General features: G+C 42.7%; 1 long non-coding RNA gene across 3 annotated transcripts; it reads right to left on the bottom strand.

The window, feature by feature from the left end:
- Positions 1-958: 958 nt before the first annotated feature.
- On the bottom strand, positions 959-5412 carry LOC119041650 (uncharacterized). 3 transcript variants are annotated; one of them, XR_005081079.2, is made up of 4 exons: positions 4434-5412; positions 3230-3692; positions 2297-2466; positions 959-2013 (listed from the first exon to the last, which is right to left on the bottom strand). It is a non-coding gene; the product is annotated as an uncharacterized LOC119041650 (long non-coding RNA). The 3 variants fall into 3 exon arrangements; XR_008390879.1 differs by lacking the exon at positions 4434-5412 and having other exon boundaries at positions 959-1350; positions 1861-2013; positions 3230-3787; XR_008390880.1 differs by lacking the exon at positions 4434-5412 and having other exon boundaries at positions 3230-3787.
- Between the last annotated feature and the right edge of the window lie 10566 nt (positions 5413-15978).

Below are 15978 nucleotides of genomic sequence, written 5' to 3'. Positions count from 1 at the left end.
ATGGGGTGTAATATTGTTGCGTACGATTGTTGCCCGTCTTGCTTGGAGGCCCTCTCTCTCGACAGCTTTGATGAGGCAAAGACCATCTTGGGAAGGCCCACTATTAAAGAGTTGGGGGTAGCCTCTGGCCCACATCCAGCAAGACAGAGGTCCTCTGCCCAACATCCCATGAGGACCTGAATCCTGCCAACAACCACCTGAGCATGGATCCTTGCCCAGACTGACGTCAGCCGACGCCTTGGCTGCAGTCTTGTGAGACCCTGAAGCAGAGAGCCCAGCACAGCTGTGCCCTCATTCCTGACCTGCAGACTCTATAATAAATGTGATATATAATATAATATAGATAATAAATGTGTGTTCTTTTAGGCCACTAAGTTAGTAATAATATTGCTATGCAGCATTAGGTAACTAATACAAAACACACGCTAATAATGTCCAGAAAAGCAGAGAGTAAAATTTTTGTTTTATTGATCTTCATATTTATAATCATGCCAGTAGAAAATAATAACAAATAATAAAAGATAAATAACTAAATGATAAAAAGAAAAAAGATTAAAATTTTTAATATTTTAATGCATATTTTAGAAAAAGCAAAGGTTGGTTTGTCACATGAATGAATAAACTTATAGCTTCTATTTTTAAGCCTAACTTCTGCAAATTTGTCAGTGGCTTCATCAAAATGGCTCTTTTCTACATAGTCACGTTCAATAGAATATACAGTATTCTATAGAATACTGTAGAATACTGTAGAATATACAGTATTCTATTGAACTGTATAGTGGCTGGTGTGGCTCAGCAGATTGAGGGCTGGCCTGGGAACTGAAGCATCACTGGTTCAATTCCCAGTCAGGGCAGATGCCTGGGTTGCAGGCCAGGTCCCCAGTAGGGGGCACGGAAGAGACAACCATATGCTGATGTTTCTCTCCCTCTCTCCTTCCCTCCCCCTCTCTAAAAAGAAATAGATAATTAAAATAAAAATATATACAGTAGCCCCCTCTTATCCATTGGGTATATGTTCCAAGACCTCCAGATATTGCCAGAGACTGAGAATTGATCTGCACCCTACAAAGACTATATATTTTTCCCCTATACATACATACCTGTGATAAAGTTTAACTTATTAGTTAAGCACAGTAAGAGTGAACAACTAATGATAAAATAGAACAATTATAACAATAAACTGTAATAAAAGTTATGGAAATGTTGTGTTATTAAGTAAAATAAGGGTCAGGCAAACATCAGCACTGCAATGCCATGACAGTTGATCTGATGATGGAGGAGGCTGCTAAGTGACTAGTGGGCAGGGAGATGCTACAGCCTGGAGAGACTGGACGCAGGGATGAGTCACGTCTAGAGTGGGACAGAGTGGGAGGGTACAAGACTTTATCATGTTATTCAGAATGGCATGCAATTTAAAAGCTATGAATTGTTTGTTTCTGTAATTTTCCATTTAATTTTTTGGACCACAGTTGACCATGGGTAACTAAAACCAGAGAATGTGAAAGTGTGGAAAGTAACCCCATGGATAAAGGGGGACTACGGTAGCTAGATTTGTCTATTTATTGCTGCCCATGGTTGATCCTTACACAGGAACATATCTGTATCACGGGGGTTGGGATCCCAACTACCCCTAAAGCAAGTCTGAATGACTGGACTACTACAAATTAACTCACAGACAAAACATGGATAGCTCTGTCTACATCAGTTGCCAACTGCACAGCTTAGAGTTCCTCGAGTTAACTTCCAAATAGATACCATGTTTGTTAAAGGATAAGTAATAAAATGTGCTAACTTAAAGTGTACATATAGATTATTATAACTCAAAAGTAATTGCAGAAATTATTTAGAACTTAGACTAACCAAAGCTGGGTTTTGTTTTTCTCAGGAAGGTATTCCATCACCAAGGTTGTTTAGAATTCCTGGTGCATGGGGATGATAAAAAGCAGACTGAGTTTTAGTCCATTTTCTTATCGTTGGTCTCTGCCTGGGCACGTCCACTCCATTCTTGGTACACTGTGGTAAAGGAGATGGGGAGAGATGAGGACAGCTCTTATATGGGGTTTCCAGGGAGGGCGCTCTCTGATGAGGTCATATTTGAGCAGAGACTGGAGAGAAGTGAGAGAATGAGCTGTGCCACTATCTGGGGAGAACTCCAGGTTCTGAGCCCTGAATGTAGCTGGTATGTTTAAGCAACAGCAAGAAGCCAAGTGATGGAAGCAAAAGGAGTGAGGGATATATAAGGGCTGAGATTAGAGGGGTCTGGGGCTGGGAAAGAAAGGAGCACAGCATGTAATACCTGTTTCCATCCCAGTCTTTCACACCGGGTGAGCGCTGGCCTGGCGCAATCACACTGGATTTCCAGTTGGGAGACCTTGATTCCCATGTAATAGAACTCAGTTTCCCAGCATAGAAAATGAGGACAGCCCTAACTGGTGTGGCTCACTGGGTTGTGGGTTGAGCATCCCCCTGCAAATCAAAAACTTCACCTGTTAGATTCCTGGTCAGGGCACATGTTTGGGTTTTGGGGACCAGGGCTGGGTGAGAGGCAACCAATTGATGTGTCTCTCCCTCCTTTCCCCTCTCTCTAAAAATAAATAAATACAATCGTTTTAATCAGATGAGGATAATAAAACCTATCTCACAGGACTACTGTGCTTATAACCTAAGATAATATTTGTGAAGGTGCTCTGAAATCTGCAAAGCACCATGATAAGAACCACTCTAGTTGAAAGTAGGGAAGGCGACGGTTAAGTACTCAAGAAGCAGGAGGTGGAGCCATTGTGGGCTGAGTGCTCTGCTGCCGTCCTCTTCCCTAACTGCTCCATCCCATTGATTTCCGGGGTGTTTGCACAGTCTCTCCTTCAGCAGGAGGCCTGGGTGAACACAGGCAGGCAAGCTTCTCATCAGCATGACAGGAGGTGTATATCCACCCACGGCGATAACGTTTAACCAAGCTAAACAGTGTAAGATAACCTTCATTTGCAAAGCTGACAAGCAAAATTACATGGTTCAGCTCTAATAGAGGAGGGAAATGAAGCTCAAGCTCATTATTTCCACATCTAAGATTAGATGGAAAATATAGTACATCTGTAAAATGACAGTGTCAAAGATACCCCTTTGTTTTGTTTGACACCAGCATCCGCACAAAAGAGGGATCACTTCAGGGAGTAGAAATAGAGACATTGTTCTTCGAGAATGTCAGGTCAGATGGGCATATCTGAGTGCTCACCGAGTGCCAGCTACTGTGACGTCATTTGTTGAAAGTACTGATCAAGGTCGTCGGAAAATATCTGCCAACCCAAAGGAAAACATGAGCTGCCTTTCCACTCCTTTCCTCTTTCCTGGGTCAGAAGAAAGTGTTCTTTGCCTGGAAAAACACTCCCTTATAGAAATCAAGTAGGGGGGGACAGATGGGGATAGAAGGAATACATGTAAGAGTAAGGAAGAAGTTGTCTCAGGAGAAATTGAAAAGCATCTCCCCTACATTTCCACGGGCTATTTATTTCTGCATCATAGTCAGTCATTTACTGGGAGTCTTGTCTTCCAACAGATGTGGGGGCGAAACCTTGTTGTGAGACCTGGGCAAGCTACTCAGCATTTCCACGTTCCTGCTTTCTCATTCAGGAAGAGGAGACAACGAGGCAGCCTAGTAGGGCTGTGGTGAGGATTAAAGGGGTCACATGGTATTTCATCTGAGGGAAAAGACGCAGGAATGAGGGAAAATAGTCAACTTTTACAGTCATGCTTAGTTTCTTAGAAGTTATCTAACATGTAATCTGCTATAATTCTTAGCTCTGTGAATTATTTAAAAAGAACAAGAAGGAGTTTCTTCGATACAGAACATTTCAAAACATGCTTGGCTTAGGATGTTTTAATATATTAAGATTCAGGATAATGTGAGTTACTATTTAAGAAAAACATGCATCATAAAGCTTAAATGATAATATTAATATTTTTTAGAGCAAACACTACTTTTTATATCACCAATTGAAATAACTATTCTCAATATAGTAGGATCTTATTCATCTGGAACCATGAGTAAATTAAGAGTTTATACCACATAACTTCTCTACATTACTAAAACAAAACTCTTAAACATCAAAACCTTAAAAAATATATATATATATCTATTTTAAATATTTTATTTATTTATCTTTAGAGGGGAAGGGAAGGAGAGAGGGAGTCAATGTATGCGGATCGAGACTGGTGCGTGTATTTTTAAATGTTTTTTATGTTATATCTATTGTTTATTATAACACACACACATATATAACATTTCTATAACATTTTAGTTGGCCATATTGGATGATTTGCTTTATTCTTAGTATTTTCTCTTTGGCTTTGCTTCATCGATCTGAACATCAATTGCTGCACGTTTGCTGAAACGGTGATGGCCCTCAGGAGCCACTAAAGCTCGTAAGAGAGAAACTCACCAGTCCAAAACGGCCTCGCATTAAAGAATTTTTCAGAAAGGACAATTAGAATTCCTTTTTAGTATTTTAGAGGAGGAAAAACTTTTCCATGCCCCTCTTTGGTCCCTGGCTGGGCCTGAAAATTAAACTAACAAAGACAGATTAACGGGAGAAAAGCATACACATTTGTTTAATTAATATGAGTTCTATGTGACATGGGAGCCTTCATGAGGAAACGAAGACCTGAAAAAAAGTTTAAGGCTGAGTGTTTTTGTATTATGTTTGAGGAAGAGTAGAAAGTCCTGGAAAATATGTCAGAGGACAAAAGGGTAAGAGCTCGCGGTAGTAACCTGGGGAAATGTAGCAAGACCTGTTTGTTCGGACTCCCTCCCCCTTCAGAGGAGAGGGTGCACCGTTTCTCCAAGTACAGGGAGGACACCTCCCACCTGGGGGCCTACAGTCTGCTTCAGGGAAGAAGGGGGAGGTCAGAGAGCCTTTCCTGAACCCATTGCTTCTCAAATTCCTTCTGCTTAAAATATCCAATAGGCCAAGGTGATGTATTTTGAGGTTGCATGTCCTAGACCCCATCAACATCCTTATCCTTTGGCCAAACAGGAAGAAATAGATTTTTTTTGAAAGACAAATGGGAAAAGTGAGGTGCGCAGCTGTCCCTCTGTGGTCCTCAAGGTCTGTCACATCTCTGTATCGGCCTGTGACTTCCAGAGAAGCCCTCATTCTCATAATTGAGCTTCTTCCAACCCAACTATTTAGAGTGGCCTTTTCCTACACGTGGGATTCATTAATAGGGTATGCAGTGGTGGTGGTGGGGGGGGATTCTAAATCTCTTTCCAAGTCTTTGCCTGTTAGAATCCTGCAAAGGTGCAAATCTGAACTGATAATCAAATGCCAGCACATCATGGTTTCCATGGCCATAAACTACTACTGCCACTAGCAAAGACAGAAAGTCACCTGTCCAAATGGCCTATGGCTTTTTAATGACAGCGACATAATAGACATTCAATGTTCTTAGTTAAGGGCGATTTATTATTTTTTTTTAGGAAAAAGGGAATACACGTGACAGTACTCATACTTATATGGTACTTATTATGTGTCCAGCAATTTTCTGAGTGCTTATGAGTATTTGCTGACCACCCTCACAACCTGTGAGGTCCACAGGCCTTGTCATTCCCATTTTACACGTGTTTATTTATAAAGAGAAGTGTAGTAGTTTGCTCAAGATCACTCAAGTTATGAGACCGGGCAGGACTCATGCTTTTGTCGCTAATCCACACCGCGTCCATGTGGTCGCACTGATGTGTGTACACAGAGAATACCTGGGAGATTGCAGATGCCAAACGTGCACAGTAAGTCCTATTAGTTCCTTCTTACCTATTTTTTGATGAAACACATTTTCTAATTTTGTACTTTTTTCATTGAAATGTTTCATCTTGGTCTAGATAAGGTGAAATAAGAATAAACCATCCCATGTCTCTACTAAATGCAGTTACACCGTCCGGACACAGTGCGTGGTGCTGCTGGTTGACGACTGAAAAGTAAACAGTGGCAAGATGATCAGGAAAGAGGATCAGGAGTTAAAGTCCCACCAAACAGGCAGTCAGTTTGCTGTTTTAACGCTGGTTTCTCCTTAAACTCAAGCAAGGCTGAACCTGGAAGGACATAAACAGAGAGAGCTCCGGAAGCCTTCCAGCTCTGCTTGAAGAGCAAGCCTAGGGATTTCTGATCTTCAGAAAGAATGGGAAACTTTTCATTTGTTTTTTCCCCCTTTTCTTCATTTTCTTGCTCTCCATTAATCCCCCAGCAATCTTGAAACAGTGGCAAGGACAGGGACCTAAAACTGAGCAAGAGGGAACTTTCTCTCCCATTGAAGAAGCCGAGATCTCAAGAAGGTAGAACGAACCCTTCCTTCTCTCCTAAATTCCCCTCCAGCCTGTATGTAGCAAAGGCAGATGCCCTCACTGGAAGTGTGCGGAAGAACAGAGGCACTAAAGCCCCAGTTTCCTGGTCTGGGGACTGGAAGGGGGAAGCCCAGGGTACTTAAAAGTACCAGGGAGCATGCAAAGAGAGGAGTTTTAGAATATAACTCCATAAAATTTCTTTACAAACTCCTAGGCTTACCTCTGAACATGGGTTTAATCCTTAACACCATGACAAAAAGGTTGACCTCTCTCCAGACCCCAGACTGGCCACCCTGTGGTGCAGCTGCAAGACTCACCTGCAGGGTACAGCCAAGCCTTTGACAGGAGAACTGTTGGTGAAACCACAACCAACAGAACTTGCTGCCTTTGCCAAACAAAACTATCAGCACTGTCCACGGGATTCAGAAAAGACCCAGAGTCTCACAGCATCACATTCCAAAGGTTCGACGTACAATCCAAAATTACTCAGCATATGAAGAACCAGGAAAATCTCAATTCGCAAGGGAAAAAAAGAATCATAACTAGGTACCAGAACTGAGATGGCCCAGATGTTGAAATTATCTGACAAATGGAATTGGCTTACCTCCCAAATTTCGGTTTTCTCACCTGCACAGTGTATGGGGGGTGGGGGGGGGGCAATGCTGGGAAGTGTCTCAGCAGAGTGAGGCTCAGCCTAGGGGCGGACGCCGTAGCCTCTGCCAGCAGTCTCTTTAGTCTGTCCTCGGCTTCGATCCAAAACCGTTTCTGATTGAAAAACAATGTCAAAAGTCAGTCTTAATCACCTAAAAGCTTTTTATATAAGTTCCTTAGAAGATTATTTATAGCAAAGCCATTTAATATAATTAAGGTTAATCTCATATGCACTTTTTTAAAAACTTATTTTAAATTCTGGTGATGGCTCAAAATATCTTTCCTAATTTTTAGGTTTCATTTGCTTAAAATAATGCTTAAAATAAAAATTTGACCCAAGGGCCTAGTAGGAATTTTGAGAAACAAATAGGAAATTATGAGTGGGTAAATTCTCATAACTAAATCCTAATCTACCTCAGTGCTGTGGAGAAAACACAAAGCTGTGTAGGCAGCCCTCAGCAAAAGTGTACATAGTAACCTCAGTTTCTTTTTCCGGAGTCGGGAAAAATGACTTGAAGATTGAATTTTTATTATGAGGACTTATTTATTCTAAAATTTAAAAAGGGTGCTCTGGCCAGGTGGCTCAGTTGGTTGGCGCGCCCTCCCAAACACCAAAAGATTGAGGTTCAATTCCCAGTCAGGGCACACACCCAGGAGGTGGGTTTGTTCCCTGGTCGGGGTGCTTATGGGAGGCAACCAAACTGATGTTTCTCTCTCTCTCTCTTCCCTCGCCCCCTTTTTCTCTTTCTAAAAAAATCAATAAACATATCCTTGGGCGAGGATTAAAATAAAAAATTTTTAAAGTACTTACTTTGGGAGAGAGCCGGGGCTTTCTAAAAGAGTATGATATAATAGCAAATTTTTATGTTTTGTTACACATGATAATGTTTTAAATTTGTATATAGTAAAATGTAGAATTCTCTTTCTCGTGATTCCTTTATATCTTTTCTGTGCCTAGAAAGTAGTTTCCCATACATTTCTCACTCATGTAATTTATCTTATTTATTTACTTAATAAATACCGAGCATCTAATATACAAAACATTGTTGGAGGCATACATCGGAAAATAGAAAACAATATTTCCTGCTGTCATGGAACTTACAGAAGGAGACAAAAACCATAGTCAGCACATCAGATGATATAGAGAAGGTAATAAGGGCCACGGGTGGGGGAGGGACTAGGGCAGGGGTACAAAGATCAGTAGTTCTGGGACAGTGACTGAGAGGCAGGAGCTTGTCACAATCATAGACAGGGTGATCAGAGTAGAATGCATTTAAAGAGATGACATTTGAGAAAGATGCTTAAAAGAGGTAAGTGACTAAGGCAGGTAGATATTTAGGGAGAGAACATTCTAGGCAAGTGAACGGCATGTGGGAAGGCCCTGAGGCCAGAGGGGTCCCGGAGTGCTCAGGGAACCGCATGGAGTCCACTATTGCTGGAGCAGAGTGAGCAGGCGGGAGCGTGGTCAGAGAGGCTGGGGGATCTTGGGTGACATGGTAAGAACTCTGACATTTATTCTGAAAAAAAAAAAAAATGGGAGCCATTGGAAAGCTCATGATCTCAGATTTTGATGAGATCATTCCGGGGTTGTGTTGAAAACACAGTAGTCCCACCTTATCAGCAGTATTGCTTTCCAAGGTTCCAGTTACCTGCTGTCAACTGCGGTGTGAAAATATTAAATGAAAAGTCCCAGAAAGGAACTATTTATAAGTTTTAAATTGTGTGCGGTTCTGAGTAGCGTGATGTAATCTCATTCCTTCCTGCTTCATCTTGCCCTGGACATGGATCGTCCCTTTGTCCAGCAGACCTACTTGTATACACCAGCCACCCTTAGTCACTTAGTAGCACTCATGGTGATCAGATCGACTGTCATAGTATCACAGAGTTTGTGTTCCAGTCCCCCTTATTTTACATAATGATGGCCCCAGAGCTCAAGAGTAGCGATGCTGACAATTCGGATATGCCAAAGAGAAGCCATAGAGCTTCCCTTAGGTGAAAAGGTGCAAGTTCTCAATAAGGAAAAAAAAAAGCATATGCTGAGGTTGCGGAGCTCTATGCAAAGAATGAATCTTCTATCTGTGAAATTGTTTATTTTATAAATTAAAGCTATTAGCATGTTTATGTAGAAAAAAATAACATACGTAGGATTCATTGGTGGTCTTTGGAATGTATCCATTTTGGATAAGGAAGGACTACTGTTGACTCTAGGGTGACAAGGGTGGAAGTCGAGTGACCTGTTAAGAGACTATCACAATAATGCTGGTGAGATGTGACAGTGACTCGGACCACAGTGTAACAGTGGGAGTGGAAACAAGAACGGTCAACTGGATAACGCGAAGGAGAGACTGGGAGTTCCAGTGGAAGGATGGAGTTGTCACCACCTAAAGATGAAGCGTAGGGGTGGAGTCGGATGCACAAGTTCAGTGCTATTTTTGGCATGTTAAATTAGAAGTCCACTTGACATTAAATGAAAATTTTTAGTAGTGTGTTGGGTTAACTAGTATCCCTCCAAAATCCTGCCCAACCAGAACCTCAGAAGGTAAACTTATTTGGAAATAGTATCTTTGCAAATATAATTGCTTAATTAAGATGAGGTCCTACTGGATTAGAATGCTCTGGTGGTCTTAAAATAAGGGCATGTGAACACATTGACACACAGGGCAGAGTGTGACCTACGGACAAGGGCAGAGATTGGAGTGACGTGTCTGAGAACTAAGTCATGCCAAGAACTGCTACAACTGTCAGAAACAAGGGCAGAGGCTTGGGACACCTTCTCCCTCAAAGATTCCAGAAGGAACCAATCCTGCTGCAATCTTGATTTCTGAAATTTCTGGCCTTCTGAACTGTGGGAAAATAAGTTCCTGTTTTATGCCACCCAGTTCTCGGTAGTTTGTTATGGTGGTCCCAGGAAACGATTGTGTTGGCCAAAAAGTCTGTTATGTTATTTCTGTACAACGGCTCTAGTAGTGCTCAGTAGTCTTTAACTTCAGTGGAAACAATTTTTTTAGATTGTATTGTGACAGCTGTCATATCAGTGTGCATTTAAAAAGAAGACTTATTAAAAGTGGTGAATTTTTGTGCTGCCATTTTAATATTGAAAGTGGAAGAAGATAAGCAACATTTTTGGTATATTATGCTTTGTTATTTCAAGGAAGGTAAAAGCACAACTGAAACACAAATGAAAGATTTGTGCAGTGTGTGGAGAAGGTGCTGTGACTGATGGAACTTGTCAAAAGTGGTTTGTGAAGTTCCTTGGTACAATTGATATTTTGGCCAAATAATTCTTCTCTGTGGGGCTGTCGTATGCACTGGAAGATGTTTAGCAGCACCCTGGTCTCTGCCCACTAGAAGCCAATAGCGGGAGAGAGCAGACACACTCAAAATACCCAAATCAATAAAGTTATTGGTGAAAATGAAAACTATGTCTTTTATTTTACAGAAAAAAAGTAAGCAGGCAACTGAAAATATGAGAGTGTAGTTTAGGAAAAAGGCCTGGCTGGAGGTATAAATTTCTGTGTTAGAATCCATAGAGAGTATTTAGAGCCATGAAATTAATCTTTAATATAAATAGAGAAGCCCTGGCTTGTGTGGCTCAGTGGATTGAACGCTGGCCTGCGAACCAAAGGGTCACCAGTTCGATTCCCAGTCAGGAAACATGCCTGGGTTGCAGGCTAGGTCCCCAGTCAGGGGCACGTGATAGGCAATGCACACTGATGTTTCTCTTCCTTTCTTTCTCCCACCCTTCCTCTCTCTCTAAAAATAAATAATATCTTAAATATATATATATATATATAAATAGAGAAGAAGATCAAGTACTGAGCCCTGGGACTCTTACTGTTAAGAGTTTGTGAAGAGCCCTGGCTGGTGTAGCTCAGTGGATTGAGCGTGGGCTACGAATGAAAAGGTTGCCAATTTGATTCCCAGTCAAGGCACATGCCTGGGTTGCAGGTCAGGTCCCCAGTAGGGGGTGCATGAGAGGCAATCACACGTTGATGTTTCTCTCCCTCTCTTCCTCCTTCCTCTCCCTGTCTCTAGAAATAAATAAATAAAATCTTTTTAAAAAAATTCTGAGAAGTGCAGAGAAACAGATCTGGAATTCTGACGACACTGAACTGCTTAATTTATTAACCTGGAATCACTTACCTCTGGATTTCTTTAAATAAATAAATAAATAAATAAATAAATAAATAAATAAATAAAAGTTTGGGAAAAAGAGAAAGAACCAGGGAAGGAGTGTGACCAATGAGACAAGAGGAAAAGCATGAGGATGATGTCATTTTCCTTATGAGGACCCCAATGTGCACATAAAAATAGCAAGTAATATTTGTACTTCTTTTCCTGTTAACTGCTTTATGTCAGCTTATTTCTCAGGCCCAGCCACGGAGCCTGAGAGGATGCGGGGAGTTTCCCCTCCCCTCCACCACGTAATAAGCTCTGTTTGTTAGGGCCATCCCTACCCCCCTTCCCGTTCACAACCATTTTCAACATACTTGCTTGTTACGGCTCCAGATGAAATCTTAAGACATTTTGTCAAGTTCCAAAAATTGTTCAGTAGAGACTTTGTATGGAATTACTCTAAGGATTTAAGTTAATTTGGAAAAAAAAGTGACATCTCTATAATATCTTGTTTTGCCCTTCAGTATCTTAGCACACTTTTCCACTTATTCAAATCATTTTTTCTCTCTCTGTAATTTTATAATTTTCCTTATATAGTTGTCACACATTTTTTTCTTTCTTACAATTTTTTTTATTTGGGCCCATTATTGCTATTACAAATGTAATACTTTTTCAATTTTTTTCCCTATTTCTAACTGGGGGATTCTAGTGTGCTGGAAAGCTCTGCAGTGTTGTATACAAAGTTTGTATTTTCTCTCTACGCCTGTCAGGGACCTACACATTCCAGGTCATGGGCAACTGCTGATCGTCACCACAACCACAGGAAAACTGAGAGTAATTTATTATTTTAATAGTGTTTCCATTGATTCCTTAAACTTTTCTTTATTTGCTATTATATTGTCTACATGTCTAAACATGTAGACAATAACCATGTTATTGGTTATAACATGGTTATAATAATAACTATCTATCTTTTCGATAATTACATTTGTTATTTCCTTCCTTTGCCTTCATTCAGGCCAAACCGAACACCATTTAGCCTTTTTTAATGACTCCGGCACATCATTACAGGGATTAGCAATGCAAATAACTTATATTGGGATGTTTTGCCCTTAATTGAGATTATTGCTACTGCTATTATTTTCTGGGTATCACATCTGTTTATTAGCCTCTAGCTACTGTACCTCACCTAGTCTTTAGTTTCTAATCTGATAAATAATAAACTGTTAAGTCGGTAGGCTTCTTTTTAGACTAATTTCCAGTCACTGTTGTTGGAGGGTTCCACCGGCTTGCCTGGTGACTCTTTGGTGTTCAGAGGTGCTTTCCTGCTTGCTCTGAACTGTTGAGGTTATCCAAGCCTGCCCTTGGGACCCAGGATGCTCTTGTGTGACTACTTTTATTAAAAAATCACCAGCACGAGAACTAGGAGACATGGATTCCCAGTTCTATTAACTTGCAATACTTGTCACTTCTGCCTCATCTATAAAATGGCCAGAAGTAAGACAACGCTATTAATATTGTCCAGTCCTAGAAATATGTCAAGGTTTCTGCACTTTTTCATACTATTTTATTTGTTCCTTCCAATAACTTTTAAAAGTGATCTGTTCAGGGACTATCATTCCCATTTCACATATGGGAGAACTGAAGCCCAGGAGACTGGATTGTACAGACTCACACAGGTTTCTAGAAGCTGAGTGTGAGTTAGAACCTTGGCCATGTGTTTTCTAGTTCACTGCTCTTTCCTCTACCTTGCGCTCTCTTTATGTACAGGTTCCTTACACTCCACCGAAGCATTTTCCTTCAGTGTGTCTAGTTAGTAAACCTGCCGTGATAGCTTCTTTTCGGGCTTGCAGGAGGATATAGAGATCCGGCACCCTAAACTGGGGGACTCCCAGTCTCAGTATAGACCCTCCCCCAAGAACAAACTAGTTCCTTATTTCCAGGGCCTGGGGTCTGAGAGGATGCATGTGAGGAATTTAAGGCCAATTGCAAAGTTAGAGGGCAAAGTCCCCAAGATTGTCTTCACTTTTGACAGTAATTGCAAGTTCGAGGGGTTCCTAAAACTGGCCTGTAGCTTGGTATTCTCTAGAAAGGCTCATGGAACTCACTGAAAGCAGGAGCATATGCAGTTATGGTTTACCACGGGGAAATGGTACAGATTAAGATTAGCCAAAGGAAGAGACACCTAGGACAAAGCCAGGGGGGTTCCAAATGCAGAGCTTCTGTTGTCTTCTCCCCGGGAGTAAGGGCACATTGCCTGACATCAGTGTGTCGCACTACACAGAGTATTGCCAGCCAGGGAAACTCACCCAAACCTCTGTGTCTTGTTTCCAAGACAAAGACACACTTGATTGATCAGTTGCCCACGTGGCTGATTCAGTCTCCAAGCCACTAAAGCTCCCGTCCTAGATCACACTGAAGGTATTTTTGGCGTGGCCAGCCCCTACCCTGAATCACACGGTTAGACTATCTCCATGCCAACCTCCCAGTGGCCCCCACCCCGCGCAGAAGAAAGACACTGAGGATTCTCTTCCAGAAGCTGAGAATAAATGTCAGCCTTATTTCACTACACTGTGCAGCTGACATTTCTGTTTCCTGTGTAGTCAGGAGGAGAGCTCAAGAGCTTCAGCTCAGGAGACCTGAACTTTTTGGAGAGCTTGTTTTGGCTCCGCCGGAAGGGCACTGCTCTTCAGTTCCCTAAGGGAAAAAGGAGCTTACCCCGAGCTGGGAAGCAGCCCTCAGCCAATCAGTAACGCAAACAGAATACACCAGGAGGCCTCGGTGCACTAATCAGCAACCTGAGTCACGCTGAGGAAATTGCCCTTAATGTGTCATCCAAATTTTATGTAGCCCCAAATGTTTCATTTAAATGTAAAACTATGATAACAGAGTGTGTCCTAGTGAAATGCCCCTCTCTTCCAATCACGCTGCTCTTTCCCTGGCACTCAAAATCCAAACCCTGCTGGGAAGTAACCCTACAGCAGCTTTCCAGCCAGCAAAACACTCATCAGAGAAAGCCAACAAAGTGTTTCTTCAGTGCATTTCAGATAGATACAAGCATAGTCAGTCCGTGACCAAGCACCTACTTGGCTGCAGCAGGAGCTAGCGCTGGAGAATGCAGAAGTGAATCAGCAGTGCCTCCTGCCCCCTGGGATCTGAGAGTCAAGAAAGACAAGGCACACACACACACACACACACACACACACACACACACACACACACACAAATAACCCAAGGGTGGAAGAAGAAATGGCACCACCCAGACTTGTGGGGACAGGAAATGAGAAGTTCTCACCTCAGAGCTTGGGACACAGGCCTTTGTCTTGTCCTTTACAAGGCTGACTGGCCTTTCTCTGTGGTCTAGTCTAGAACATCCATTTCCCTCTGAAATCAGGCCTCTTCTTGGAAATCCCAGCTGAAAAGTCCAATATGAACCCATTCTAGTCACTGCAATGCATTCCCACGTGGGTCAGGTTTTCTTAGCCAGCAGCAGTGACTGTGGTAGAGAAATCACGAGGACATGCAAACAGGACTAGGGTCTGAAGGACGCCCTGGGGCTCTCTCACCTGAGCTGCCTCACAGCTGCAATCTCGGGAGAGTTTCGAGAGACCGAGGAGTTTGTGTTTCTGCAAAAACAAGACAAAGCGTGGAGCAGTTGGCAAGGATGCTTCCTTCCCTACTGGCTTCATGGATGATAAAATTAAGTTCAGAGGTGTAGGGAATTGTCCTATTTATTAAATTCTTTGGTGGAATTTGAGGATTAGATGACCTTTTGAAAAAGACAAGACTTTCTTTTTTAGTAATGTGAAATATGGTTAGGGTGAGAGTGCAAGATGAGGCCGTGGGGAGCTACAGCTAGTACCGAAAACAAGAGAGCCAGAAACCCGCCTTGGTCCATATGCAAATTGTGGGAAGCCCCTGAGCTGCTGCCCGCAATGAGCAGCTTGCAGCCAGGCCACTCACCCACCCCCACGTTAACTGTGCAAATGGCCACATCAACTTTCCAGAGCCTCAGTTTCCATTTGGGCTAGTCTTTGCTCCTAAATACCTGATATTTTTCCTTCCTAGGGCCTCAGCCTAGCTTTCAAAGCTGAGCTTACCTAGGAGCTCAACCCCATCACCCAGCCCCACACCCAGCCTCACGTCTCTACACCCCTCGGTGTTCTGCATTCTCAGCGAAGTCAGTGCCCTCCAGCGAGGACCACCAGGAATGGCCCTGCACAGGCCCAGCAAGGAGAACACACCCCATGGGGAGACGTGGGTAGCTCAGTACCAGGCTGCTGGGAAGACGGACAGGACTTAGCTTTGTGTTCGTAGATTTGGGGAGCAGTTGAGGGAGCAGGGCTGCTCTGGGTTGGATGCTGTCAGGAAGCTGGGTCATCCTATGACTGGTATCGTGAAAGTGGTTAGATACTTGGAGGGACAGGCTGGAGGGGAACTAAAGCTGTAGTTGGTCAGGAACAACTGTCACTCATGTGACCTGAGAGAGATGTTTGGTATTGTGCGGCTTGCATAGGGTTTTTCTGTTTTGTCTGTGTTCAGACATGATTACAGAATGGTCTTGCTTTTCCCTTGATCCTCCAGGAACACAGAGTGGCCTTGCGTGGTGCTGCTGCTCTGTGCAATTGTTGTCCTTCACCAGCAGCTTGGTTGTTTGTGTCGGGTGGCTTCCTGAATGTCAGGGCTGCTTTATCCGTTTTCCGTCTGGAGGGTGTCCTTGTTTCCCTCTGACCGAATCAGTTCGAGCCCATCCTCCGGGTTGGGACTAAGCTGAGGCAAGAGAGGTAAGAGGTGCCCGTAGCTGAAGGAGGAGCTCCCTCTCGGGAACCAGCTGTGCCCTGGGTGACCCTGACAGGGAGAGAGCCTTCTTCATTGCCTCGCCG

This window comes from Artibeus jamaicensis, unplaced genomic scaffold (genome assembly GCF_021234435.1).
Source record: "Artibeus jamaicensis isolate MK-2021 breed Jamaican fruit bat unplaced genomic scaffold, CSHL_Jam_final contig_233, whole genome shotgun sequence".
Taxonomy (NCBI): Eukaryota; Metazoa; Chordata; class Mammalia; order Chiroptera; family Phyllostomidae; genus Artibeus; species Artibeus jamaicensis.
Note: the sequence above shows the minus strand (reverse complement) of the source record. Positions and strands in the feature narration are given on the sequence as shown.